Source organism: Pseudophryne corroboree, chromosome 3 (assembly GCF_028390025.1).
Source record: "Pseudophryne corroboree isolate aPseCor3 chromosome 3, aPseCor3.hap2, whole genome shotgun sequence".
In the NCBI taxonomy this organism is placed as follows: Eukaryota; Metazoa; Chordata; class Amphibia; order Anura; family Myobatrachidae; genus Pseudophryne; species Pseudophryne corroboree.
Genome location: NC_086446.1, coordinates 330466939 through 330493876, shown reverse-complemented (window position 1 = coordinate 330493876; position 26938 = coordinate 330466939). Strand labels below are relative to the sequence as shown.

The 26938-nt window shown below is 33.9% G+C and overlaps 30 non-coding genes across 30 annotated transcripts; all 30 read right to left on the bottom strand.

The window, feature by feature from the left end:
• Window positions 1-217: 217 nt before the first annotated feature.
• TRNAP-UGG (transfer RNA proline (anticodon UGG)) lies at window positions 218-289 on the bottom strand. The gene has a single exon. It is a non-coding gene; the product is annotated as a tRNA-Pro (tRNA).
• Window positions 290-1078: 789 nt separating this feature from the next.
• On the bottom strand, window positions 1079-1150 carry TRNAP-UGG (transfer RNA proline (anticodon UGG)). The gene has a single exon. It is a non-coding gene; the product is annotated as a tRNA-Pro (tRNA).
• A 794-nt stretch (window positions 1151-1944) lies between these two features.
• Window positions 1945-2016, bottom strand: TRNAP-UGG (transfer RNA proline (anticodon UGG)). Its single transcript has one exon. It is a non-coding gene; the product is annotated as a tRNA-Pro (tRNA).
• Window positions 2017-2806: 790 nt separating this feature from the next.
• TRNAP-UGG (transfer RNA proline (anticodon UGG)) lies at window positions 2807-2878 on the bottom strand. The gene has a single exon. It is a non-coding gene; the product is annotated as a tRNA-Pro (tRNA).
• Window positions 2879-3672: 794 nt separating this feature from the next.
• Window positions 3673-3744, bottom strand: TRNAP-UGG (transfer RNA proline (anticodon UGG)). Its single transcript has one exon. It is a non-coding gene; the product is annotated as a tRNA-Pro (tRNA).
• Window positions 3745-4538: 794 nt separating this feature from the next.
• On the bottom strand, window positions 4539-4610 carry TRNAP-UGG (transfer RNA proline (anticodon UGG)). The gene has a single exon. It is a non-coding gene; the product is annotated as a tRNA-Pro (tRNA).
• Window positions 4611-5399: 789 nt separating this feature from the next.
• Window positions 5400-5471, bottom strand: TRNAP-UGG (transfer RNA proline (anticodon UGG)). The gene has a single exon. It is a non-coding gene; the product is annotated as a tRNA-Pro (tRNA).
• Window positions 5472-6265: 794 nt separating this feature from the next.
• Window positions 6266-6337, bottom strand: TRNAP-UGG (transfer RNA proline (anticodon UGG)). The gene has a single exon. It is a non-coding gene; the product is annotated as a tRNA-Pro (tRNA).
• A 790-nt stretch (window positions 6338-7127) lies between these two features.
• On the bottom strand, window positions 7128-7199 carry TRNAP-UGG (transfer RNA proline (anticodon UGG)). The gene has a single exon. It is a non-coding gene; the product is annotated as a tRNA-Pro (tRNA).
• Window positions 7200-7988: 789 nt separating this feature from the next.
• Window positions 7989-8060, bottom strand: TRNAP-UGG (transfer RNA proline (anticodon UGG)). Its single transcript has one exon. It is a non-coding gene; the product is annotated as a tRNA-Pro (tRNA).
• Window positions 8061-8854: 794 nt separating this feature from the next.
• Window positions 8855-8926, bottom strand: TRNAP-UGG (transfer RNA proline (anticodon UGG)). Its single transcript has one exon. It is a non-coding gene; the product is annotated as a tRNA-Pro (tRNA).
• A 794-nt stretch (window positions 8927-9720) lies between these two features.
• TRNAP-UGG (transfer RNA proline (anticodon UGG)) lies at window positions 9721-9792 on the bottom strand. The gene has a single exon. It is a non-coding gene; the product is annotated as a tRNA-Pro (tRNA).
• A 789-nt stretch (window positions 9793-10581) lies between these two features.
• Window positions 10582-10653, bottom strand: TRNAP-UGG (transfer RNA proline (anticodon UGG)). The gene has a single exon. It is a non-coding gene; the product is annotated as a tRNA-Pro (tRNA).
• Window positions 10654-11447: 794 nt separating this feature from the next.
• TRNAP-UGG (transfer RNA proline (anticodon UGG)) lies at window positions 11448-11519 on the bottom strand. The gene has a single exon. It is a non-coding gene; the product is annotated as a tRNA-Pro (tRNA).
• A 790-nt stretch (window positions 11520-12309) lies between these two features.
• Window positions 12310-12381, bottom strand: TRNAP-UGG (transfer RNA proline (anticodon UGG)). Its single transcript has one exon. It is a non-coding gene; the product is annotated as a tRNA-Pro (tRNA).
• Window positions 12382-13170: 789 nt separating this feature from the next.
• On the bottom strand, window positions 13171-13242 carry TRNAP-UGG (transfer RNA proline (anticodon UGG)). The gene has a single exon. It is a non-coding gene; the product is annotated as a tRNA-Pro (tRNA).
• A 794-nt stretch (window positions 13243-14036) lies between these two features.
• Window positions 14037-14108, bottom strand: TRNAP-UGG (transfer RNA proline (anticodon UGG)). The gene has a single exon. It is a non-coding gene; the product is annotated as a tRNA-Pro (tRNA).
• A 794-nt stretch (window positions 14109-14902) lies between these two features.
• Window positions 14903-14974, bottom strand: TRNAP-UGG (transfer RNA proline (anticodon UGG)). Its single transcript has one exon. It is a non-coding gene; the product is annotated as a tRNA-Pro (tRNA).
• A 789-nt stretch (window positions 14975-15763) lies between these two features.
• On the bottom strand, window positions 15764-15835 carry TRNAP-UGG (transfer RNA proline (anticodon UGG)). The gene has a single exon. It is a non-coding gene; the product is annotated as a tRNA-Pro (tRNA).
• A 794-nt stretch (window positions 15836-16629) lies between these two features.
• Window positions 16630-16701, bottom strand: TRNAP-UGG (transfer RNA proline (anticodon UGG)). Its single transcript has one exon. It is a non-coding gene; the product is annotated as a tRNA-Pro (tRNA).
• Window positions 16702-18352: 1651 nt separating this feature from the next.
• TRNAP-UGG (transfer RNA proline (anticodon UGG)) lies at window positions 18353-18424 on the bottom strand. The gene has a single exon. It is a non-coding gene; the product is annotated as a tRNA-Pro (tRNA).
• Window positions 18425-19218: 794 nt separating this feature from the next.
• On the bottom strand, window positions 19219-19290 carry TRNAP-UGG (transfer RNA proline (anticodon UGG)). Its single transcript has one exon. It is a non-coding gene; the product is annotated as a tRNA-Pro (tRNA).
• A 789-nt stretch (window positions 19291-20079) lies between these two features.
• On the bottom strand, window positions 20080-20151 carry TRNAP-UGG (transfer RNA proline (anticodon UGG)). The gene has a single exon. It is a non-coding gene; the product is annotated as a tRNA-Pro (tRNA).
• Window positions 20152-20945: 794 nt separating this feature from the next.
• TRNAP-UGG (transfer RNA proline (anticodon UGG)) lies at window positions 20946-21017 on the bottom strand. The gene has a single exon. It is a non-coding gene; the product is annotated as a tRNA-Pro (tRNA).
• Window positions 21018-21807: 790 nt separating this feature from the next.
• TRNAP-UGG (transfer RNA proline (anticodon UGG)) lies at window positions 21808-21879 on the bottom strand. Its single transcript has one exon. It is a non-coding gene; the product is annotated as a tRNA-Pro (tRNA).
• A 789-nt stretch (window positions 21880-22668) lies between these two features.
• TRNAP-UGG (transfer RNA proline (anticodon UGG)) lies at window positions 22669-22740 on the bottom strand. The gene has a single exon. It is a non-coding gene; the product is annotated as a tRNA-Pro (tRNA).
• A 794-nt stretch (window positions 22741-23534) lies between these two features.
• Window positions 23535-23606, bottom strand: TRNAP-UGG (transfer RNA proline (anticodon UGG)). Its single transcript has one exon. It is a non-coding gene; the product is annotated as a tRNA-Pro (tRNA).
• Window positions 23607-24396: 790 nt separating this feature from the next.
• TRNAP-UGG (transfer RNA proline (anticodon UGG)) lies at window positions 24397-24468 on the bottom strand. Its single transcript has one exon. It is a non-coding gene; the product is annotated as a tRNA-Pro (tRNA).
• Window positions 24469-25257: 789 nt separating this feature from the next.
• Window positions 25258-25329, bottom strand: TRNAP-UGG (transfer RNA proline (anticodon UGG)). The gene has a single exon. It is a non-coding gene; the product is annotated as a tRNA-Pro (tRNA).
• A 794-nt stretch (window positions 25330-26123) lies between these two features.
• On the bottom strand, window positions 26124-26195 carry TRNAP-UGG (transfer RNA proline (anticodon UGG)). Its single transcript has one exon. It is a non-coding gene; the product is annotated as a tRNA-Pro (tRNA).
• Between the last annotated feature and the right edge of the window lie 743 nt (window positions 26196-26938).

Genomic DNA, 26938 nt, shown 5'->3' with positions numbered 1-26938 from the left:
TATACCTGTAAAAGATGGGCTCATCCGGGATTTGTACCAGGGATCTCTCGCACCCTAAGCAAGAATTATACCCCTTGACCAACGAGCCCACTGTGCATGTCTTTTTTATGTATAGTAATGAAATTGTAAGTAAACCTGTTTGTATACATTAGTGAGTATTTTAAAATGCTATTAAATACTATCAGATATTAAGGACTATAAAAGTACATGAAAACATGGGCTCGTCCGGGATTTGAACCCGGTACCTCCCACACCCAAAGCGAGAATCATACCCCTAGACCAACGAGCCAACTGCGTAATGGCTTTTCATTCAGATTTTACCATTTTTAAAGTAAAAGTCAAATTATTTAAGAAAAAATGCAAAAAGCTGGAGCAAACACACAATTTCATTTAATGAAGATGTAACATTTTAAAAATAACAACTTAAAACAAAAAAATGTGTATGTAGTATTGCGAAAATAATAACTTAAGGTTACTTGTTATCCAAGTATGCATATTAAAAATGTGCAGTGCCAAGATTTAGAGGTCCCAATAAAGTTTGGACTTTTTTGATAATTAGAACCTAAGACTTGTCACATACTGTGTGCAACTCAAGCATGCAGACCCAGAAGAAAGACAAAATAAACACCTGCAATTTATTGTTGATCTTTTTGTTAGTCATAATGAGACTATTCTTTTAAGCCACTCAGGGTTACTTAGACAAAAGAAAGGTAAGAGAAAAACCTGTAATTTCATTTTGACAGTTTTTTGTTTGTCAAAATGAGACTTTTAAGCCACTCAAGGTTACTTAGACAAAATGGAATCAATAGTTTACCCAATATACCACCAAATGCTTGACATTTTACTAAGTATGCATAAGTTTATACCTGTAAAAGATGGGCTCATCCGGGATTTGTACCAGGGATCTCTCGCACCCTAAGCAAGAATTATACCCCTTGACCAACGATCCCACTGTGCATGTCTTTTTTATGTATATTAATGAAATTGTAAGTAAACCTGTTTGTATACATTAGTGAGTATTTTAAAATGCTATTAAATACTATCAGATATTAAGGACTATAAAAGTATATGAAACCATGGGCTCGTCCGGGATTTGAACCCGGGACCTCTCGCACCCAAAGCGAGAATCATACCCCTAGACCAACGAGCCAACTGCATAATAAACTCTCATTCAGATTTTACCATTTTTAAAGTAAAACTCAAATTATTTAAGAAAAAATGCAAAAAGCTGGAGCAAACACACAATTTCATTTAATGAAGATGTAACGTTTTAAAAATAACATAACAACTTAAAACAACAAAATGTGTATGTAGTATTGCGAAAATAATAACTTAAGGTTACTTGCTATCCAAGTATGCATATTTAAAATGTGCAGTGCCAAGATTTAGAGGTCCCAATAGAGTTTGGACTTTTTTGATAGTTGGAACCTAAGACTTGTCACATACTGTGTGCAACTCAAGCATGCAGACCCAGAAGAAAGACAAAATAAACACCTGCAATTTATTGTTGATCTTTTTGTTAGTCATAATGAGACTATTCTTTTAAGCCACTCAGGGTTACTTAGACAAAAGAAAGGTAAGAGAAAAACCTGTAATTTCATTTTGACAGTTTTTTGTTTGTCAAAATGAGACTTTATAGCCACTCAAGGTTACTTAGACAAAATGGAATCTATAGTGTACCCAATATACCACCAAATGCTTGACATTTTATTAAGTTTGCATAAGTATATGCCTGTAAAAGATGGGCTCATCCGGGATTTGTACCAGGGATCTCTCGCACCCTAAGCAAGAATTATACCCCTTGACCAACGAGCCCACTGTGCATGTCTTTTTTATGTATAGTAATGAAATTGTAAGTAAACCTGTTTGTATACATTAGTGAGTATTTTAAAATGCTATTAAATACTATCAGATATTAAGGACAATAAAAGTACATGAAAACATGGGCTCGTCTGGGATTTGAACCCGGGACCTCTCGCACCCAAAGCGAGAATCATACCCCTAGACCAACGAGCCAACTGCGTAATGGCTTTTCATTCAGATTTTACCATTTTTAAAGTAAAACTCAAATTATTTAAGAAAAAATGCAAAAAGCTGGAGCAAACACACAATTTCATTTAAATGAAGATGTAACATTTTAAAAATAACAACTTAAAACAAAAAAATGTGTATGTAGTATTGCGAAAATAATAACTTAAGGTTACTTGTTATCCAAGTATGCATATTTAAAATGTGCAGTGCCAAGATTTAGAGGTCCTAATAAAGTTTGGACTTTTTTGATAATTGGAACCTAAGACTTGTCACATACTGTGTGCAACTCAAGCATGCAGACCCAGAAGAAAGACAAAATAAACACCTGCAATTTATTGTTGATCTTTTTGTTAGTCATAATGAGACTATTCTTTTAAGCCACTCAGGGTTACTTAGACAAAAGAAAGGTAAGAGAAAAACCTGTAATTTCATTTTGACCGTTTTTTGTTTGTCAAAATGAGACTTTTAAGCCACTCAAGGTTACTTAGACAAAATGGAATCTATAGTTTACCCAATATACCACCAAATGCTTGACATTTTACTAAGTATGCATAAGTATATACCTGTAAAAGATGGGCTCATCCGGGATTTATACCAGGGATCTCTCGCACCCTAAGCAAGAATTATACCCCTTGACCAACGAGCCCACTGTGCATGTCTTTTTTATGTATATTAATGAAATTGTAAGTAAACCTGTTTGTATACATTAGTGAGTATTTTAAAATGCTATTAAATACTATCAGATATTAAGGACTATAAAAGTTCATGAAAACATAGGCTCGTCCGGGATTTGAACCCGAGACCTCTCGCACCCAAAGCGAGAATCATACCCCTAGACCAACGAGCCAACTGCGTAATAGCTTCTCATTCAGATTTTACCATTTTTAAAGTAAAACTCAAATTATTTAAGAAAAAATGCAAAAGGCTGGAGCAAACACACAATTTCATTTAAATGAAGATGTAACATTTTAAAAATAACATAACAACTTAAAACAAAAAAATGTGTATGTAGTATTGCGAAAATAATAACTTAAGGTTACTTGTTATCCAAGTATGCATATTTAAAATGTGCAGTGCCAAGATTTGGAGGTCCCAATAGAGTTTGGACTTTTTTGATAGTTGGACCAAAGACTTGTCACATACTGTGTGCAACTCAAGTATGCAGACCCAGAAGAAAGACAAAATAAACACCTGCAATTTATTGTTGATCTTTTTGTTAGTCATAATGAGACTATTCTTTTAAGCCACTCAGGGTTACTTAGACAAAAGAAAGGTAAGAGAAAAACCTGTAATTTCATTTTGACAGTTTTTTGTTTGTCAAAATGAGACTTTTAAGCCACTCAAGGTACCTTAGACAAAATGGAATCTATAGTTTACCCAATATACCACCAAATGCTTGACATTTTACTAAGTATGCATAAGTATATACCTGTAAAAGATGGGCTCATCCGGGATTTGTACCAGGGATCTCTCGCACCCTAAGCAAGAATTATACCCCTTGACCAACGAGCCCACTGTGCATGTCTTTTTTATGTATAGTAATGAAATTGTAAGTAAACCTGTTTGTATACATTAGTGAGTATTTTAAAATGCTATTAAATACTATCAGATATTAAGGACTATAAAAGTACATGAAAACATGGGCTCGTCTGGGATTTGAACCCGGGACCTCTCGCACCCAAAGCGAGAATCATACCCCTAGACCAACGAGCCAACTGCATAATAAACTCTCATTCAGATTTTACCATTTTTAAAGTAAAACTCAAATTATTTAAGAAAAAATGCAAAAAGCTGGAGCAAACACACAATTTCATTTAATGAAGATGTAACGTTTTAAAAATAACATAACAACTTAAAACAACAAAATGTGTATGTAGTATTGCGAAAATAATAACTTAAGGTTACTTGCTATCCAAGTATGCATATTTAAAATGTGCAGTGCCAAGATTTAGAGGTCCCAATAGAGTTTTGACTTTTTTGATAGTTGGAACCTAAGACTTGTCACATACTGTGTGCAACTCAAGCATGCAGACCCAGAAGAAAGACAAAATAAACACCTGCAATTTATTGTTGATCTTTTTGTTAGTCATAATGAGACTATTCTTTTAAGCCACTCAGGGTTACTTAGACAAAAGAAAGGTAAGAGAAAAACCTGTAATTTCATTTTGACAGTTTTTTGTTTGTCAAAATGAGACTTTATAGCCACTCAAGGTTACTTAGACAAAATGGAATCTATAGTGTACCCAATATACCACCAAATGCTTGACATTTTACTAAGTTTGCATAAGTATATGCCTGTAAAAGATGGGCTCATCCGGGATTTGTACCAGGGATCTCTCGCACCCTAAGCAAGAATTATACCCCTTGACCAACGAGCCCACTGTGCATGTCTTTTTTATGTATAGTAATGAAATTGTAAGTAAACCTGTTTGTATACATTAGTGGGTATTTTAAAATGCTATTAAATACTATCAGATATTAAGGACTATAAAAGTACATGAAAACATGGGCTCGTCCGGGATTTGAACCCGGGACCTCCCACGCCCAAAGCGAGAATCATACCCCTAGACCAACGAGCCAACTGCGTAATGGCTTTTCATTCAGATTTTACCATTTTTAAAGTAAAACTCAAATTATTTAAGAAAAAATGCAAAAAGCTGGAGCAAACACACAATTTCATTTAATGAAGATGTAACATTTTAAAAATAACAACTTAAAACAAAAAAATGTGTATGTAGTATTGCGAAAATAATAACTTAAGGTTACTTGTTATCCAAGTATGCATATTTAAAATGTGCAGTGCCAAGATTTAGAGGTCCCAATAAAGTTTGGACTTTTTTGATAATTGGAACCTAAGACTTGTCACATACTGTGTGCAACTCAAGCATGCAGACCCAGAAGAAAGACAAAATAAACACCTGCAATTTATTGTTGATCTTTTTGTTAGTCATAATGAGACTATTCTTTTAAGCCACTCAGGGTTACTTAGACAAAAGAAAGGTAAGAGAAAAACCTGTAATTTCATTTTGACAGTTTTTTGTTTGTCAAAATGAGACTTTTAAGCCACTCAAGGTTACTTAGACAAAATGGAATCTATAGTTTACCCAATATACCACCAAATGCTTGACATTTTACTAAGTATGCATAAGTTTATACCTGTAAAAGATGGGCTCATCCGGGATTTGTACCAGGGATCTCTCGCACCCTAAGCAAGAATTATACCCCTTGACCAACGATCCCACTGTGCATGTCTTTTTTATGTATATTAATGAAATTGTAAGTAAACCTGTTTGTATACATTAGTGAGTATTTTAAAATGCTATTAAATACTATCAGATATTAAGGACTATAAAAGTATATGAAACCATGGGCTCGTCCGGGATTTGAACCCGGGACCTCTCGCACCCAAAGCGAGAATCATACCCCTAGACCAACGAGCCAACTGCATAATAAACTCTCATTCAGATTTTACCATTTTTAAAGTAAAACTCAAATTATTTAAGAAAAAATGCAAAAAGCTGGAGCAAACACACAATTTCATTTAATGAAGATGTAACGTTTTAAAAATAACATAACAACTTAAAACAACAAAATGTGTATGTAGTATTGCAAAAATAATAACTTAAGGTTACTTGCTATCCAAGTATGCATATTTAAAATGTGCAGTGCCAAGATTTAGAGGTCCCAATAGAGTTTGGACTTTTTTGATAGTTGGAACCTAAGACTTGTCACATACTGTGTGCAACTCAAGCATGCAGACCCAGAAGAAAGACAAAATAAACACCTGCAATTTATTGTTGATCTTTTTGTTAGTCATAATGAGACTATTCTTTTAAGCCACTCAGGGTTACTTAGACAAAAGAAAGGTAAGAGAAAAACCTGTAATTTCATTTTGACAGTTTTTTGTTTGTCAAAATGAGACTTTATAGTCACTCAAGGTTACTTAGACAAAATGGAATCTATAGTGTACCCAATATACCACCAAATGCTTGACATTTTATTAAGTTTGCATAAGTATATGCCTGTAAAAGATGGGCTCATCCGGGATTTGTACCAGGGATCTCTCGCACCCTAAGCAAGAATTATACCCCTTGACCAACGAGCCCACTGTGCATGTCTTTTTTATGTATAGTAATAAAATTGCAAGTAAACCTGTTTGTATACATTAGTGAGTATTTTAAAATGCTATTAAATACTATCAGATATTAAGGACTATAAAAGTACATGAAAACATGGGCTCGTCTGGGATTTGAACCCGGGACCTCTCGCACCCAAAGCGAGAATCATACCCCTAGACCAACGAGCCAACTGCGTAATGGCTTTTCATTCAGATTTTACCATTTTTAAAGTAAAACTCAAATTATTTAAGAAAAAATGCAAAAAGCTGGAGCAAACACACAATTTCATTTAAATGAAGATGTAACATTTTAAAAATAACAACTTAAAACAAAAAAATGTGTATGTAGTATTGCGAAAATAATAACTTAAGGTTACTTGTTATCCAAGTATGCATATTTAAAATGTGCAGTGCCAAGATTTAGAGGTCCTAATAAAGTTTGGACTTTTTTGATAATTGGAACCTAAGACTTGTCACATACTGTGTGCAACTCAAGCATGCAGACCCAGAAGAAAGACAAAATAAACACCTGCAATTTATTGTTGATCTTTTTGTTAGTCATAATGAGACTATTCTTTTAAGCCACTCAGGGTTACTTAGACAAAAGAAAGGTAAGAGAAAAACCTGTAATTTCATTTTGACAGTTTTTTGTTTGTCAAAATGAGACTTTATAGCCACTCAAGGTTACGTAGACAAAATGGAATCTATAGTGTACCCAATATACCACCAAATGCTTGACATTTTACTAAGTTTGCATAAGTATATGCCTGTAAAAGATGGGCTCATCCGGGATTTGTACCAGGGATCTCTCGCACCCTAAGCAAGAATTATACCCCTTGACCAACGAGCCCACTGTGCATGTCTTTTTTATGTATAGTAATGAAATTGTAAGTAAACCTGTTTGTATACATTAGTGAGTATTTTAAAATGCTATTAAATACTATCAGATATTAAGGACTATAAAAGTACATGAAAACATGGGCTCGTCCGGGATTTGAACCCGGGACCTCCCACACCCAAAGCGAGAATCATACCCCTAGACCAACGAGCCAACTGCGTAATGGCTTTTCATTCAGATTTTACCATTTTTAAAGTAAAACTCAAATTATTTAAGAAAAAATGCAAAAAGCTGGAGCAAACACACAATTTCATTTAATGAAGATGTAACATTTTAAAAATAACAACTTAAAACAAAAAAATGTGTATGTAGTATTGCGAAAATAATAACTTAAGGTTACTTGTTATCCAAGTATGCATATTTAAAATGTGCAGTGCCAAGATTTAGAGGTCCCAATAAAGTTTGGACTTTTTTGATAATTAGAACCTAAGACTTGTCACATACTGTGTGCAACTCAAGCATGCAGACCCAGAAGAAAGACAAAATAAACACCTGCAATTTATTGTTGATCTTTTTGTTAGTCATAATGAGACTATTCTTTTAAGCCACTCAGGGTTACTTAGACAAAAGAAAGGTAAGAGAAAAACCTGTAATTTCATTTTGACAGTTTTTTGTTTGTCAAAATGAGACTTTTAAGCCACTCAAGGTTACTTAGACAAAATGGAATCTATAGTTTACCCAATATACCACCAAATGCTTGACATTTTACTAAGTATGCATAAGTATATACCTGTAAAAGATGGGCTCATCCGGGATTTGTACCAGGGATCTCTCGCACCCTAAGCAAGAATTATACCCCTTGACCAACGAGCCCACTGTGCATGTCTTTTTTATGTATATTAATGAAATTGTAAGTAAACCTGTTTGTATACATTAGTGAGTATTTTAAAATGCTATTAAATACTATCAGATATTAAGGACTATAAAAGTACATTAAAACATAGGCTCGTCCGGGATTTGAACCCAAGACCTCTCGCACCCAAAGCGAGAATCATACCCCTAGACCAACGAGCCAACTGCGTAATGGCTTCTCATTCAGATTTTACCATTTTTAAAGTAAAACTCAAATTATTTAAGAAAAAATGCAAAAAGCTGGAGCAAACACACAATTTCATTTAAATGAAGATGTAACATTTTAAAAATAACATAACAACTTAAAACAAAAAAATGTGTATGTAGTATTGCGAAAATAATAACTTAAGGTTACTTGTTATCCAAGTATGCATATTTAAAATGTGCAGTGCCAAGATTTGGAGGTCCCAATAGAGTTTGGACTTTTTTGATAGTTGGACCAAAGACTTGTCACATACTGTGTGCAACTCAAGTATGCAGACCCAGAAGAAAGACAAAATAAACACCTGCAATTTATTGTTGATCTTTTTGTTAGTCATAATGAGACTATTCTTTTAAGCCACTCAGGGTTACTTAGACAAAAGAAAGGTAAGAGAAAAACCTGTAATTTCATTTTGACAGTTTTTTGTTTGTCAAAATGAGACTTTTAAGCCACTCAAGGTACCTTAGACAAAATGGAATCTATAGTTTACCCAATATACCATCAAATGCTTGACATTTTACTAAGTATGCATAAGTATATACCTGTAAAAGATGGGCTCATCCGGGATTTGTACCAGGGATCTCTCGCACCCTAAGCAAGAATTATACCCCTTGACCAACGAGCCCACTGTGCATGTCTTTTTTATGTATAGTAATGAAATTGTAAGTAAACCTGTTTGTATACATTAGTGAGTATTTTAAAATGCTATTAAATACTATCAGATATTAAGGACTATAAAAGTACATGAAAACATGGGCTCGTCTGGGATTTGAACCCGGGACCTCTCGCACCCAAAGCGAGAATCATACCCCTAGACCAACGAGCCAACTGCATAATAAACTCTCATTCAGATTTTACCATTTTTAAAGTAAAACTCAAATTATTTAAGAAAAAATGCAAAAAGCTGGAGCAAACACACAATTTCATTTAATGAAGATGTAACGTTTTAAAAATAACATAACAACTTAAAACAACAAAATGTGTATGTAGTATTGCGAAAATAATAACTTAAGGTTACTTGCTATCCAAGTATGCATATTTAAAATGTGCAGTGCCAAGATTTAGAGGTCCCAATAGAGTTTTGACTTTTTTGATAGTTGGAACCTAAGACTTGTCACATACTGTGTGCAACTCAAGCATGCAGACCCAGAAGAAAGACAAAATAAACACCTGCAATTTATTGTTGATCTTTTTGTTAGTCATAATGAGACTATTCTTTTAAGCCACTCAGGGTTACTTAGACAAAAGAAAGGTAAGAGAAAAACCTGTAATTTCATTTTGACAGTTTTTTGTTTGTCAAAATGAGACTTTATAGCCACTCAAGGTTACTTAGACAAAATGGAATCTATAGTGTACCCAATATACCACCAAATGCTTGACATTTTACTAAGTTTGCATAAGTATATGCCTGTAAAAGATGGGCTCATCCGGGATTTGTACCAGGGATCTCTCGCACCCTAAGCAAGAATTATACCCCTTGACCAACGAGCCCACTGTGCATGTCTTTTTTATGTATAGTAATGAAATTGTAAGTAAACCTGTTTGTATACATTAGTGAGTATTTTAAAATGCTATTAAATACTATCAGATATTAAGGACTATAAAAGTACATGAAAACATGGGCTCGTCCGGGATTTGAACCCGGGACCTCCCACACCCAAAGCGAGAATCATACCCCTAGACCAACGAGCCAACTGCGTAATGGCTTTTCATTCAGATTTTACCATTTTTAAAGTAAAACTCAAATTATTTAAGAAAAAATGCAAAAAGCTGGAGCAAACACACAATTTCATTTAATGAAGATGTAACATTTTAAAAATAACAACTTAAAACAAAAAAATGTGTATGTAGTATTGCGAAAATAATAACTTAAGGTTACTTGTTATCCAAGTATGCATATTTAAAATGTGCAGTGCCAAGATTTAGAGGTCCCAATAAAGTTTGGACTTTTTTGATAATTAGAACCTAAGACTTGTCACATACTGTGTGCAACTCAAGCATGCAGACCCAGAAGAAAGACAAAATAAACACCTGCAATTTATTGTTGATCTTTTTGTTAGTCATAATGAGACTATTCTTTTAAGCCACTCAGGGTTACTTAGACAAAAGAAAGGTAAGAGAAAAACCTGTAATTTCATTTTGACAGTTTTTTGTTTGTCAAAATGAGACTTATAAGCCACTCAAGGTTACTTAGACAAAATGGAATCTATAGTTTACCCAATATACCACCAAATGCTTGACATTTTACTAAGTATGCATAAGTTTATACCTGTAAAAGATGGGCTCATCCGGGATTTGTACCAGGGATCTCTCGCACCCTAAGCAAGAATTATACCCCTTGACCAACGATCCCACTGTGCATGTCTTTTTTATGTATATTAATGAAATTGTAAGTAAACCTGTTTGTATACATTAGTGAGTATTTTAAAATGCTATTAAATACTATCAGATATTAAGGACTATAAAAGTATATGAAACCATGGGCTCGTCCGGGATTTGAACCCGGGACCTCTCGCACCCAAAGCGAGAATCATACCCCTATACCAACGAGCCAACTGCATAATAAACTCTCATTCAGATTTTACCATTTTTAAAGTAAAACTCAAATTATTTAAGAAAAAATGCAAAAAGCTGGAGCAAACACACAATTTCATTTAATGAAGATGTAACGTTTTAAAAATAACATAACAACTTAAAACAACAAAATGTGTATGTAGTATTGCAAAAATAATAACTTAAGGTTACTTGCTATCCAAGTATGCATATTTAAAATGTGCAGTGCCAAGATTTAGAGGTCCCAATAGAGTTTGGACTTTTTTGATAGTTGGAACCTAAGACTTGTCACATACTGTGTGCAACTCAAGCATGCAGACCCAGAAGAAAGACAAAATAAACACCTGCAATTTATTGTTGATCTTTTTGTTAGTCATAATGAGACTATTCTTTTAAGCCACTCAGGGTTACTTAGACAAAAGAAAGGTAAGAGAAAAACCTGTAATTTCATTTTGACAGTTTTTTGTTTGTCAAAATGAGACTTTATAGTCACTCAAGGTTACTTAGACAAAATGGAATCTATAGTGTACCCAATATACCACCAAATGCTTGACATTTTATTAAGTTTGCATAAGTATATGCCTGTAAAAGATGGGCTCATCCGGGATTTGTACCAGGGATCTCTCGCACCCTAAGCAAGAATTATACCCCTTGACCAACGAGCCCACTGTGCATGTCTTTTTTATGTATAGTAATAAAATTGCAAGTAAACCTGTTTGTATACATTAGTGAGTATTTTAAAATGCTATTAAATACTATCAGATATTAAGGACTATAAAAGTACATGAAAACATGGGCTCGTCTGGGATTTGAACCCGGGACCTCTCGCACCCAAAGCGAGAATCATACCCCTAGACCAACGAGCCAACTGCGTAATGGCTTTTCATTCAGATTTTACCATTTTTAAAGTAAAACTCAAATTATTTAAGAAAAAATGCAAAAAGCTGGAGCAAACACACAATTTCATTTAAATGAAGATGTAACATTTTAAAAATAACAACTTAAAACAAAAAAATGTGTATGTAGTATTGCGAAAATAATAACTTAAGGTTACTTGTTATCCAAGTATGCATATTTAAAATGTGCAGTGCCAAGATTTAGAGGTCCTAATAAAGTTTGGACTTTTTTGATAATTGGAACCTAAGACTTGTCACATACTGTGTGCAACTCAAGCATGCAGACCCAGAAGAAAGACAAAATAAACACCTGCAATTTATTGTTGATCTTTTTGTTAGTCATAATGAGACTATTCTTTTAAGCCACTCAGGGTTACTTAGACAAAAGAAAGGTAAGAGAAAAACCTGTAATTTCATTTTGACAGTTTTTTGTTTGTCAAAATGAGACTTTATAGCCACTCAAGGTTACTTAGACAAAATGGAATCTATAGTGTACCCAATATACCACCAAATGCTTGACATTTTACTAAGTTTGCATAAGTATATGCCTGTAAAAGATGGGCTCATCCGGGATTTGTACCAGGGATCTCTCGCACCCTAAGCAAGAATTATACCCCTTGACCAACGAGCCCACTGTGCATGTCTTTTTTATGTATAGTAATGAAATTGTAAGTAAACCTGTTTGTATACATTAGTGAGTATTTTAAAATGCTATTAAATACTATCAGATATTAAGGACTATAAAAGTACATGAAAACATGGGCTCGTCCGGGATTTGAACCCGGGACCTCCCACACCCAAAGCGAGAATCATACCCCTAGACCAACGAGCCAACTGCGTAATGGCTTTTCATTCAGATTTTACCATTTTTAAAGTAAAACTCAAATTATTTAAGAAAAAATGCAAAAAGCTGGAGCAAACACACAATTTCATTTAATGAAGATGTAACATTTTAAAAATAACAACTTAAAACAAAAAAATGTGTATGTAGTATTGCGAAAATAATAACTTAAGGTTACTTGTTATCCAAGTATGCATATTTAAAATGTGCAGTGCCAAGATTTAGAGGTCCCAATAAAGTTTGGACTTTTTTGATAATTAGAACCTAAGACTTGTCACATACTGTGTGCAACTCAAGCATGCAGACCCAGAAGAAAGACAAAATAAACACCTGCAATTTATTGTTGATCTTTTTGTTAGTCATAATGAGACTATTCTTTTAAGCCACTCAGGGTTACTTAGACAAAAGAAAGGTAAGAGAAAAACCTGTAATTTCATTTTGACAGTTTTTTGTTTGTCAAAATGAGACTTTTAAGCCACTCAAGGTTACTTAGACAAAATGGAATCTATAGTTTACCCAATATACCACCAAATGCTTGACATTTTACTAAGTATGCATAAGTATATACCTGTAAAAGATGGGCTCATCCGGGATTTGTACCAGGGATCTCTCGCACCCTAAGCAAGAATTATACCCCTTGACCAACGAGCCCACTGTGCATGTCTTTTTTATGTATATTAATGAAATTGTAAGTAAACCTGTTTGTATACATTAGTGAGTATTTTAAAATGCTATTAAATACTATCAGATATTAAGGACTATAAAAGTACATTAAAACATAGGCTCGTCCGGGATTTGAACCCGAGACCTCTCGCACCCAAAGCGAGAATCATACCCCTAGACCAACGAGCCAACTGCGTAATGGCTTCTCATTCAGATTTTACCATTTTTAAAGTAAAACTCAAATTATTTAAGAAAAAATGCAAAAAGCTGGAGCAAACACACAATTTCATTTAAATGAAGATGTAACATTTTAAAAATAACATAACAACTTAAAACAAAAAAATGTGTATGTAGTATTGCGAAAATAATAACTTAAGGTTACTTGTTATCCAAGTATGCATATTTAAAATGTGCAGTGCCAAGATTTGGAGGTCCCAATAGAGTTTGGACTTTTTTGATAGTTGGACCAAAGACTTGTCACATACTGTGTGCAACTCAAGTATGCAGACCCAGAAGAAAGACAAAATAAACACCTGCAATTTATTGTTGATCTTTTTGTTAGTCATAATGAGACTATTCTTTTAAGCCACTCAGGGTTACTTAGACAAAAGAAAGGTAAGAGAAAAACCTGTAATTTCATTTTGACAGTTTTTTGTTTGTCAAAATGAGACTTTTAAGCCACTCAAGGTACCTTAGACAAAATGGAATCTATAGTTTACCCAATATACCATCAAATGCTTGACATTTTACTAAGTATGCATAAGTATATACCTGTAAAAGATGGGCTCATCCGGGATTTGTACCAGGGATCTCTCGCACCCTAAGCAAGAATTATACCCCTTGACCAACGAGCCCACTGTGCATGTCTTTTTTATGTATAGTAATGAAATTGTAAGTAAACCTGTTTGTATACATTAGTGAGTATTTTAAAATGCTATTAAATACTATCAGATATTAAGGACTATAAAAGTACATGAAAACATGGGCTCGTCTGGGATTTGAACCCGGGACCTCTCGCACCCAAAGCGAGAATCATACCCCTAGACCAACGAGCCAACTGCATAATAAACTCTCATTCAGATTTTACCATTTTTAAAGTAAAACTCAAATTATTTAAGAAAAAATGCAAAAAGCTGGAGCAAACACACAATTTCATTTAATGAAGATGTAACGTTTTAAAAATAACATAACAACTTAAAACAACAAAATGTGTATGTAGTATTGCGAAAATAATAACTTAAGGTTACTTGCTATCCAAGTATGCATATTTAAAATGTGCAGTGCCAAGATTTAGAGGTCCCAATAGAGTTTTGACTTTTTTGATAGTTGGAACCTAAGACTTGTCACATACTGTGTGCAACTCAAGCATGCAGACCCAGAAGAAAGACAAAATAAACACCTGCAATTTATTGTTGATCTTTTTGTTAGTCATAATGAGACTATTCTTTTAAGCCACTCAGGGTTACTTAGACAAAAGAAAGGTAAGAGAAAAACCTGTAATTTCATTTTGACAGTTTTTTGTTTGTCAAAATGAGACTTTATAGCCACTCAAGGTTACTTAGACAAAATGGAATCTATAGTGTACCCAATATACCACCAAATGCTTGACATTTTACTAAGTTTGCATAAGTATATGCCTGTAAAAGATGGGCTCATCCGGGATTTGTACCAGGGTTCTCTCGCACCCTAAGCAAGAATTATACCCCTTGACCAACGAGCCCACTGTGCATGTCTTTTTTATGTATAGTAATGAAATTGTAAGTAAACCTGTTTGTATACATTAGTGAGTATTTTAAAATGCTATTAAATACTATCAGATATTAAGGACTATAAAAGTACATGAAAACATGGGCTCGTCCGGGATTTGAACCCGGGACCTCCCACACCCAAAGCGAGAATCATACCCCTAGACCAACGAGCCAACTGCGTAATGGCTTTTCATTCAGATTTTACCATTTTTAAAGTAAAACTCAAATTATTTAAGAAAAAATGCAAAAAGCTGGAGCAAACACACAATTTCATTTAATGAAGATGTAACATTTTAAAAATAACAACTTAAAACAAAAAAATGTGTATGTAGTATTGCGAAAATAATAACTTAAGGTTACTTGTTATCCAAGTATGCATATTTAAAATGTGCAGTGCCAAGATTTAGAGGTCCCAATAAAGTTTGGACTTTTTTGATAATTAGAACCTAAGACTTGTCACATACTGTGTGCAACTCAAGCATGCAGACCCAGAAGAAAGACAAAATAAACACCTGCAATTTATTGTTGATCTTTTTGTTAGTCATAATGAGACTATTCTTTTAAGCCACTCAGGGTTACTTAGACAAAAGAAAGGTAAGAGAAAAACCTGTAATTTCATTTTGACAGTTTTTTGTTTGTCAAAATGAGACTTATAAGCCACTCAAGGTTACTTAGACAAAATGGAATCTATAGTTTACCCAATATACCACCAAATGCTTGACATTTTACTAAGTATGCATAAGTTTATACCTGTAAAAGATGGGCTCATCCGGGATTTGTACCAGGGATCTCTCGCACCCTAAGCAAGAATTATACCCCTTGACCAACGATCCCACTGTGCATGTCTTTTTTATGTATATTAATGAAATTGTAAGTAAACCTGTTTGTATACATTAGTGAGTATTTTAAAATGCTATTAAATACTATCAGATATTAAGGACTATAAAAGTATATGAAACCATGGGCTCGTCCGGGATTTGAACCCGGGACCTCTCGCACCCAAAGCGAGAATCATACCCCTATACCAACGAGCCAACTGCATAATAAACTCTCATTCAGATTTTACCATTTTTAAAGTAAAACTCAAATTATTTAAGAAAAAATGCAAAAAGCTGGAGCAAACACACAATTTCATTTAATGAAGATGTAACGTTTTAAAAATAACATAACAACTTAAAACAACAAAATGTGTATGTAGTATTGCAAAAATAATAACTTAAGGTTACTTGCTATCCAAGTATGCATATTTAAAATGTGCAGTGCCAAGATTTAGAGGTCCCAATAGAGTTTGGACTTTTTTGATAGTTGGAACCTAAGACTTGTCACATACTGTGTGCAACTCAAGCATGCAGACCCAGAAGAAAGACAAAATAAACACCTGCAATTTATTGTTGATCTTTTTGTTAGTCATAATGAGACTATTCTTTTAAGCCACTCAGGGTTACTTAGACAAAAGAAAGGTAAGAGAAAAACCTGTAATTTCATTTTGACAGTTTTTTGTTTGTCAAAATGAGACTTTATAGTCACTCAAGGTTACTTAGACAAAATGGAATCTATAGTGTACCCAATATACCACCAAATGCTTGACATTTTATTAAGTTTGCATAAGTATATGCCTGTAAAAGATGGGCTCATCCGGGATTTGTACCAGGGATCTCTCGCACCCTAAGCAAGAATTATACCCCTTGACCAACGAGCCCACTGTGCATGTCTTTTTTATGTATAGTAATAAAATTGCAAGTAAACCTGTTTGTATACATTAGTGAGTATTTTAAAATGCTATTAAATACTATCAGATATTAAGGACTATAAAAGTACATGAAAACATGGGCTCGTCTGGGATTTGAACCCGGGACCTCTCGCACCCAAAGCGAGAATCATACCCCTAGACCAACGAGCCAACTGCGTAATGGCTTTTCATTCAGATTTTACCATTTTTAAAGTAAAACTCAAATTATTTAAGAAAAAATGCAAAAAGCTGGAGCAAACACACAATTTCATTTAAATGAAGATGTAACATTTTAAAAATAACAACTTAAAACAAAAAAATGTGTATGTAGTATTGCGAAAATAATAACTTAAGGTTACTTGTTATCCAAGTATGCATATTTAAAATGTGCAGTGCCAAGATTTAGAGGTCCTAATAAAGTTTGGACTTTTTTGATAATTGGAACCTAAGACTTGTCACATACTGTGTGCAACTCAAGCATGCAGACCCAGAAGAAAGACAAAATAAACACCTGCAATTTATTGTTGATCTTTTTGTTAGTCATAATGAGACTATTCTTTTAAGCCACTCAGGGTTACTTAGACAAAAGAAAGGTAAGAGAAAAACCTGTAATTTCATTTTGACAGTTTTTTGTTTGTCAAAATGAGACTTTATAGCCACTCAAGGTTACTTAGACAAAATGGAATCTATAGTGTACCCAATATACCACCAAATGCTTGACATTTTACTAAGTTTGCATAAGTATATGCCTGTAAAAGATGGGCTCATCCGGGATTTGTACCAGGGATCTCTCGCACCCTAAGCAAGAATTATACCCCTTGACCAACGAGCCCACTGTGCATGTCTTTTTTATGTATAGTAATGAAATTGTAAGTAAACCTGTTTGTATACATTAGTGAGTATTTTAAAATGCTATTAAATACTATCAGATATTAAGGACTATAAAAGTACATGAAAACATGGGCGCGTCCGGGATTTGAACCCGGGACCTCCCACACCCAAAGCGAGAATCATACCCCTAGACCAACGAGCCAACTGAGTAATGGCTTTTCATTCAGATTTTACCATTTTTAAAGTAAAACTCAAATTATTTAAGAAAAAATGCAAAAAGCTGGAGCAAACACACAATTTCATTTAATGAAGATGTAACATTTTAAAAATAACAACTTAAAACAAAAAAATGTGTATGTAGTATTGCGAAAATAATAACTTAAGGTTACTTGTTATCCAAGTATGCATATTTAAAATGTGCAGTGCCAAGATTTAGAGGTCCCAATAAAGTTTGGACTTTTTTGATAATTAGAACCTAAGACTTGTCACATACTGTGTGCAACTCAAGCATGCAGACCCAGAAGAAAGACAAAATAAACACCTGCAATTTATTGTTGATCTTTTTGTTAGTCATAATGAGACTATTCTTTTAAGCCACTCAGGGTTACTTAGACAAAAGAAAGGTAAGAGAAAAACCTGTAATTTCATTTTGACAGTTTTTTGTTTGTCAAAATGAGACTTTTAAGCCACTCAAGGTTACTTAGACAAAATGGAATCTATAGTTTACCCAATATACCACCAAATGCTTGACATTTTACTAAGTATGCATAAGTTTATACCTGTAAAAGATGGGCTCATCCGGGATTTGTACCAGGGATCTCTCGCACCCTAAGCAAGAATTATACCCCTTGACCAACGATCCCACTGTGCATGTCTTTTTTATGTATATTAATGAAATTGTAAGTAAACCTGTTTGTATACATTAGTGAGTATTTTAAAATGCTATTAAATACTATCAGATATTAAGGACTATAAAAGTATATGAAACCATGGGCTCGTCCGGGATTTGAACCCGGGACCTCTCGCACCCAAAGCGAGAATCATACCCCTAGACCAACGAGCCAACTGCATAATAAGCTCTCATTCAGATTTTACCATTTTTAAAGTAAAACTCAAATTATTTAAGAAAAAATGCAAAAAGCTGGAGCAAACACACAATTTCATTTAATGAAGATGTAACGTTTTAAAAATAACATAACAACTTAAAACAACAAAATGTGTATGTAGTATTGCGAAAATAATAACTTAAGGTTACTTGCTATCCAAGTATGCATATTTAAAATGTGCAGTGCCAAGATTTAGAGGTCCCAATAGAGTTTGGACTTTTTTGATAGTTGGAACCTAAGACTTGTCACATACTGTGTGCAACTCAAGCATGCAGACCCAGAAGAAAGACAAAATAAACACCTGCAATTTATTGTTGATCTTTTTGTTAGTCATAATGAGACTATTCTTTTAAGCCACTCAGGGTTACTTAGACAAAAGAAAGGTAAGAGAAAAACCTGTAATTTCATTTTGACAGTTTTTTGTTTGTCAAAATGAGACTTTATAGCCACTCAAGGTTACTTAGACAAAATGGAATCTATAGTGTACCCAATATACCACCAAATGCTTGACATTTTATTAAGTTTGCATAAGTATATGCCTGTAAAAGATGGGCTCATCCGGGATTTGTACCAGGGATCTCTCGCACCCTAAGCAAGAATTATACCCCTTGACCAACGAGCCCACTGTGCATGTCTTTTTTATGTATAGTAATGAAATTGTAAGTAAACCTGTTTGTATACATTAGTGAGTATTTTAAAATGCTATTAAATACTATCAGATATTAAGGACTATAAAAGTACATGAAAACATGGGCTCGTCCGGGATTTGAACCCGGGACCTCCCACACCCAAAGCGAGAATCATACCCCTAGACCAACGAGCCAACTGCGTAATGGCTTTTCATTCAGATTTTACCATTTTTAAAGTAAAACTCAAATTATTTAAGAAAAAATGCAAAAAGCTGGAGCAAACACACAATTTAATTTAATGAAGATGTAACATTTTAAAAATAACAACTTAAAACAAAAAAATGTGTATGTAGTATTGCGAAAATAATAACTTAAGGTTACTTGTTATCCAAGTATGCATATTTAAAATGTGCAGTGCCAAGATTTAGAGGTCCCAATAAAGTTTGGACTTTTTTGATAATTGGAACCTAAGACTTGTCACATACTGTGTGCAACTCAAGCATGCAGACCCAGAAGAAAGACAAAATAAACACCTGCAATTTATTGTTGATCTTTTTGTTAGTCATAATGAGACTATTCTTTTAAGCCACTCAGGGTTACTTAGACAAAAGAAAGGTAAGAGAAAAACCTGTAATTTCATTTTGACAGTTTTTTGTTTGTCAAAATGAGACTTTTAAGCCACTCAAGGTTACTTAGACAAAATGGAATCTATAGTTTACCCAATATACCACCAAATGCTTGACATTTTACTAAGTATGCATAAGTTTATACCTGTAAAAGATGGGCTCATCCGGGATTTGTACCAGGGATCTCTCGCACCCTAAGCAAGAATTATACCCCTTGACCAACGATCCCACTGTGCATGTCTTTTTTATGTATATTAATGAAATTGTAAGTAAACCTGTTTGTATACATTAGTGAGTATTTTAAAATGCTATTAAATACTATCAGATATTAAGGACTATAAAAGTATATGAAACCATGGGCTCGTCCGGGATTTGAACCCGGGACCTCTCGCACCCAAAGCGAGAATCATACCCCTAGACCAACGAGCCAACTGCATAATAAACTCTCATTCAGATTTTACCATTTTTAAAGTAAAACTCAAATTATTTAAGAAAAAATGCAAAAAGCTGGAGCAAACACACAATTTCATTTAATGAAGATGTAACGTTTTAAAAATAACATAACAACTTAAAACAACAAAATGTGTATGTAGTATTGCAAAAATAATAACTTAAGGTTACTTGCTATCCAAGTATGCATATTTAAAATGTGCAGTGCCAAGATTTAGAGGTCCCAATAGAGTTTGGACTTTTTTGATAGTTGGAACCTAAGACTTGTCACATACTGTGTGCAACTCAAGCATGTAGACCCAGAAGAAAGACAAAATAAACACCTGCAATTTATTGTTGATCTTTTTGTTAGTCATAATGAGACTATTCTTTTAAGCCACTCAGGGTTACTTAGACAAAAGAAAGGTAAGAGAAAAACCTGTAATTTCATTTTGACAGTTTTTTGTTTGTCAAAATGAGACTTTATAGTCACTCAAGGTTACTTAGACAAAATGGAATCTATAGTGTACCCAATATACCACCAAATGCTTGACATTTTATTAAGTTTGCATAAGTATATGCCTGTAAAAGATGGGCTCATCCGGGATTTGTACCAGGGATCTCTCGCACCCTAAGCAAGAATTATACCCCTTGACCAACGAGCCCACTGTGCATGTCTTTTTTATGTATAGTAATAAAATTGCAAGTAAACCTGTTTGTATACATTAGTGAGTATTTTAAAATGCTATTAAATACTATCAGATATTAAGGACTATAAAAGTACATGAAAACATGGGCTCGTCTGGGATTTGAACCCGGGACCTCTCGCACCCAAAGCGAGAATCATACCCCTAGACCAACGAGCCAACTGCGTAATGGCTTTTCATTCAGATTTTACCATTTTTAAAGTAAAACTCAAATTATTTAAGAAAAAATGCAAAAAGCTGGAGCAAACACACAATTTCATTTAAATGAAGATGTAACATTTTAAAAATAACAACTTAAAACAAAAAAATGTGTATGTAGTATTGCGAAAATAATAACTTAAGGTTACTTGTTATCCAAGTATGCATATTTAAAATGTGCAGTGCCAAGATTTAGAGGTCCTAATAAAGTTTGGACTTTTTTGATAATTGGAACCTAAGACTTGTCACATACTGTGTGCAACTCAAGCATGCAGACCCAGAAGAAAGACAAAATAAACACCTGCAATTTATTGTTGATCTTTTTGTTAGTCATAATGAGACTATTCTTTTAAGCCACTCAGGGTTACTTAGACAAAAGAAAGGTAAGAGAAAAACCTGTAATTTCATTTTGACAGTTTTTTGTTTGTCAAAATGAGACTTTATAGCCACTCAAGGTTACTTAGACAAAATGGAATCTATAGTGTACCCAATATACCACCAAATGCTTGACATTTTACTAAGTTTGCATAAGTATATGCCTGTAAAAGATGGGCTCATCCGGGATTTGTACCAGGGATCTCTCGCACCCTAAGCAAGAATTATACCCCTTGACCAACGAGCCCACTGTGCATGTCTTTTTTATGTATAGTAATGAAATTGTAAGTAAACCTGTTTGTATACATTAGTGAGTATTTTAAAATGCTATTAAATACTATCAGATATTAAGGACTATAAAAGTACATGAAAACATGGGCTCGTCCGGGATTTGAACCCGGGACCTCCCACACCCAAAGCGAGAATCATACCCCTAGACCAACGAGCCAACTGCGTAACGGCTTTTCATTCAGATTTTACCATTTTTAAAGTAAAACTCAAATTATTTAAGAAAAAATGCAAAAAGCTGGAGCAAACACACAATTTCATTTAATGAAGATGTAACATTTTAAAAATAACAACTTAAAACAAAAAAATGTGTATGTAGTATTGCGAAAATAATAACTTAAGGTTACTTGTTATCCAAGTATGCATATTTAAAATGTGCAGTGCCAAGATTTAGAGGTCCCAATAAAGTTTGGACTTTTTTGATAATTGGAACCTAAGACTTGTCACATACTGTGTGCAACTCAAGCATGCAGACCCAGAAGAAAGACAAAATAAACACCTGCAATTTATTGTTGATCTTTTTGTTAGTCATAATGAGACTATTCTTTTAAGCCACTCAGGGTTACTTAGACAAAAGAAAGGTAAGAGAAAAACCTGTAATTTCATTTTGACAGTTTTTTGTTTGTCAAAATGAGACTTTTAAGCCACTCAAGGTTACTTAGACAAAATGGAATCTATAGTTTACCCAATATACCACCAAATGCTTGACATTTTACTAAGTATGCATAAGTTTATACCTGTAAAAGATGGGCTCATCCGGGATTTGTACCAGGGATCTCTCGCACCCTAAGCAAGAATTATACCCCTTGACCAACGATCCCACTGTGCATGTCTTTTTTATGTATATTAATGAAATTGTAAGTAAACCTGTTTGTATACATTAGTGAGTATTTTAAAATGCTATTAAATACTATCAGATATTAAGGACTATAAAAGTATATGAAACCATGGGCTCGTCCGGGATTTGAACCCGGGACCTCTCGCACCCAAAGCAAGAATCATACCCCTAGACCAACGAGCCAACTGCATAATAAACTCTCATTCAGATTTTACCATTTTTAAAGTAAAACTCAAATTATTTAAGAAAAAATGCAAAAAGCTGGAGCAAACACACAATTTCATTTAATGAAGATGTAACGTTTTAAAAATAACATAACAACTTAAAACAACAAAATGTGTATGTAGTATTGCAAAAATAATAACTTAAGGTTACTTGCTATCCAAGTATGCATATTTAAAATGTGCAGTGCCAAGATTTAGAGGTCCCAATAGAGTTTGGACTTTTTTGATAGTTGGAACCTAAGACTTGTCACATACTGTGTGCACCTCAAGCATGCAGACCCAGAAGAAAGACAAAATAAACACCTGCAATTTATTGTTGATCTTTTTGTTAGTCATAATGAGACTATTCTTTTAAGCCACTCAGGGTTACTTAGACAAAAGAAAGGTAAGAGAAAAACCTGTAATTTCATTTTGACAGTTTTTTGTTTGTCAAAATGAGACTTTATAGTCACTCAAGGTTACTTAGACAAAATGGAATCTATAGTGTACCCAATATACCACCAAATGCTTGACATTTTATTAAGTTTGCATAAGTATATGCCTGTAAAAGATGGGCTCATCCGGGATTTGTACCAGGGATCTCTCGCACCCTAAGCAAGAATTATACCCCTTGACCAACGAGCCCACTGTGCATGTCTTTTTTATGTATAGTAATAAAATTGCAAGTAAACCTGTTTGTATACATTAGTGAGTATTTTAAAATGCTATTAAATACTATCAGATATTAAGGACTATAAAAGTACATGAAAACATGGGCTCGTCTGGGATTTGAACCCGGGACCTCTCGCACCCAAAGCGAGAATCATACCCCTAGACCAACGAGCCAACTGCGTAATGGCTTTTCATTCAGATTTTACCATTTTTAAAGTAAAACTCAAATTATTTAAGAAAAAATGCAAAAAGCTGGAGCAAACACACAATTTCATTTAAATGAAGATGTAACATTTTAAAAATAACAACTTAAAACAAAAAAATGTGTATGTAGTATTGCGAAAATAATAACTTAAGGTTACTTGTTATCCAAGTATGCATATTTAAAATGTGCAGTGCCAAGATTTAGAGGTCCTAATAAAGTTTGGACTTTTTTGATAATTGGAACCTAAGACTTGTCACATACTGTGTGCAACTCAAGCATGCAGACCCAGAAGAAAGACAAAATAAACACCTGCAATTTATTGTTGATCTTTTTGTTAGTCATAATGAGACTATTCTTTTAAGCCACTCAGGGTTACTTAGACAAAAGAAAGGTAAGAGAAAAACCTGTAATTTCATTTTGACAGTTTTTTGTTTGTCAAAATGAGACTTTATAGCCACTCAAGGTTACTTAGACAAAATGGAATCTATAGTGTACCCAATATACCACCAAATGCTTGACATTTTACTAAGTTTGCATAAGTATATGCCTGTAAAAGATGGGCTCATCCGGGATTTGTACCAGGGATCTCTCGCACCCTAAGCAAGAATTATACCCCTTGACCAACGAGCCCACTGTGCATGTCTTTTTTATGTATAGTAATGAAATTGTAAGTAAACCTGTTTGTATACATTAGTGAGTATTTTAAAATGCTATTAAATACTATCAGATATTAAGGACTATAAAAGTACATGAAAACATGGGCTCGTCCGGGATTTGAACCCGGGACCTCCCACACCCAAAGCGAGAATCATACCCCTAGACCAACGAGCCAACTGCGTAATGGCTTTTCATTCAGATTTTACCATTTTTAAAGTAAAACTCAAATTATTTAAGAAAAAATGCAAAAAGCTGGAGCAAACACACAATTTCATTTAATGAAGATGTAACATTTTAAAAATAACAACTTAAAACAAAAAAATGTGTATGTAGTATTGCGAAAATAATAACTTAAGGTTACTTGTTATCCAAGTATGCATATTTAAAATGTGCAGTGCCAAGATTTAGAGGTCCCAATAAAGTTTGGACTTTTTTGATAATTAGAACCTAAGACTTGTCACATACTGTGTGCAACTCAAGCATGCAGACCCAGAAGAAAGACAAAATAAACACCTGCAATTTATTGTTGATCTTTTTGTTAGTCATAATGAGACTATTCTTTTAAGCCACTCAGGGTTACTTAGACAAAAGAAAGGTAAGAGAAAAACCTGTAATTTCATTTTGACAGTTTTTTGTTTGTCAAAATGAGACTTTTAAGCCACTCAAGGTTACTTAGACAAAATGGAATCTATAGTTTACCCAATATACCACCAAATGCTTGACATTTTACTAAGTATGCATAAGTTTATACCTGTAAAAGATGGGCTCATCCGGGATTTGTACCAGGGATCTCTCGCACCCTAAGCAAGAATTATACCCCTTGACCAACGATCCCACTGTGCATGTCTTTTTTATGTATATTAATGAAATTGTAAGTAAACCTGTTTGTATACATTAGTGAGTATTTTAAAATGCTATTAAATACTATCAGATATTAAGGACTATAAAAGTATATGAAACCATGGGCTCGTCCAGGATTTGAACCCGGGACCTCTCGCACCCAAAGCGAGAATCATACCCCTAGACCAACGAGCCAACTGCATAATAAGCTCTCATTCAGATTTTACCATTTTTAAAGTAAAACTCAAATTATTTAAGAAAAAATGCAAAAAGCTGGAGCAAACACACAATTTCATTTAATGAAGATGTAACGTTTTAAAAATAACATAACAACTTAAAACAACAAAATGTGTATGTAGTATTGCGAAAATAATAACTTAAGGTTACTTGCTATCCAAGTATGCATATTTAAAATGTGCAGTGCCAAGATTTAGAGGTCCCAATAGAGTTTGGACTTTTTTGATAGTTGGAACCTAAGACTTGTCACATACTGTGTGCAACTCAAGCATGCAGACCCAGAAGAAAGACAAAATAAACACCTGCAATTTATTGTTGATCTTTTTGTTAGTCATAATGAGACTATTCTTTTAAGCCACTCAGGGTTACTTAGACAAAAGAAAGGTAAGAGAAAAACCTGTAATTTCATTTTGACAGTTTTTTGTTTGTCAAAATGAGACTTTATAGCCACTCAAGGTTACTTAGACAAAATGGAATCTATAGTGTACCCAATATACCACCAAATGCTTGACATTTTATTAAGTTTGCATAAGTATATGCCTGTAAAAGATGGGCTCATCCGGGATTTGTACCAGGGATCTCTCGCACCCTAAGCAAGAATTATACCCCTTGACCAACGAGCCCACTGTGCATGTCTTTTTTATGTATAGTAATGAAATTGCAAGTAAACCTGTTTGTATACATTAGTGAGTATTTTAAAATGCTATTAAATACTATCAGATATTAAGGACTATAAAAGTACATGAAAACATGGGCTCGTCTGGGATTTGAACCCGGGACCTCTCGCACCCAAAGCGAGAATCATACCCCTAGACCAACGAGCCAACTGCGTAATGGCTTTTCATTCAGATTTTACCATTTTTAAAGTAAAACTCAAATTATTTAAGAAAAAATGCAAAAAGCTGGAGCAAACACACAATTTCATTTAAATGAAGATGTAACATTTTAAAAATAACAACTTAAAACGAAAAAATGTGTATGTAGTATTGCGAAAATAATAACTTAAGGTTACTTGTTATCCAAGTATGCATATTTAAAATGTGCAGTGCCAAGATTTGGAGGTCCCAATAGAGTTTGGACTTTTTTGATAGTTGGACCAAAGACTTGTCACATACTGTGTGCAACTCAAGCATGCAGACCCAGAAGAAAGACAAAATAAACACCTGCAATTTATTGTTGATCTTTTTGTTAGTCATAATGAGACTATTCTTTTAAGCCACTCAGGGTTACTTAGACAAAAGAAAGGTAAGAGAAAAACCTGTAATTTCATTTTGACAGTTTTTTGTTTGTCAAAATGAGACTTTTAAGCCACTCAAGGTTACTTAGACAAAATGGAATCTATAGTTTACCCAATATACCACCAAATGCTTGACATTTTACTAAGTATGCATAAGTTTATACCTGTAAAAGATGGGCTCATCCGGGATTTGTACCAGGGATCTCTCGCACCCTAAGCAAGAATTATACCCCTTGACCAACGATCCCACTGTGCATGTCTTTTTTATGTATATTAATGAAATTGTAAGTAAACCAATTTGTATACATTAGTGAGTATTTTAAAATGCTA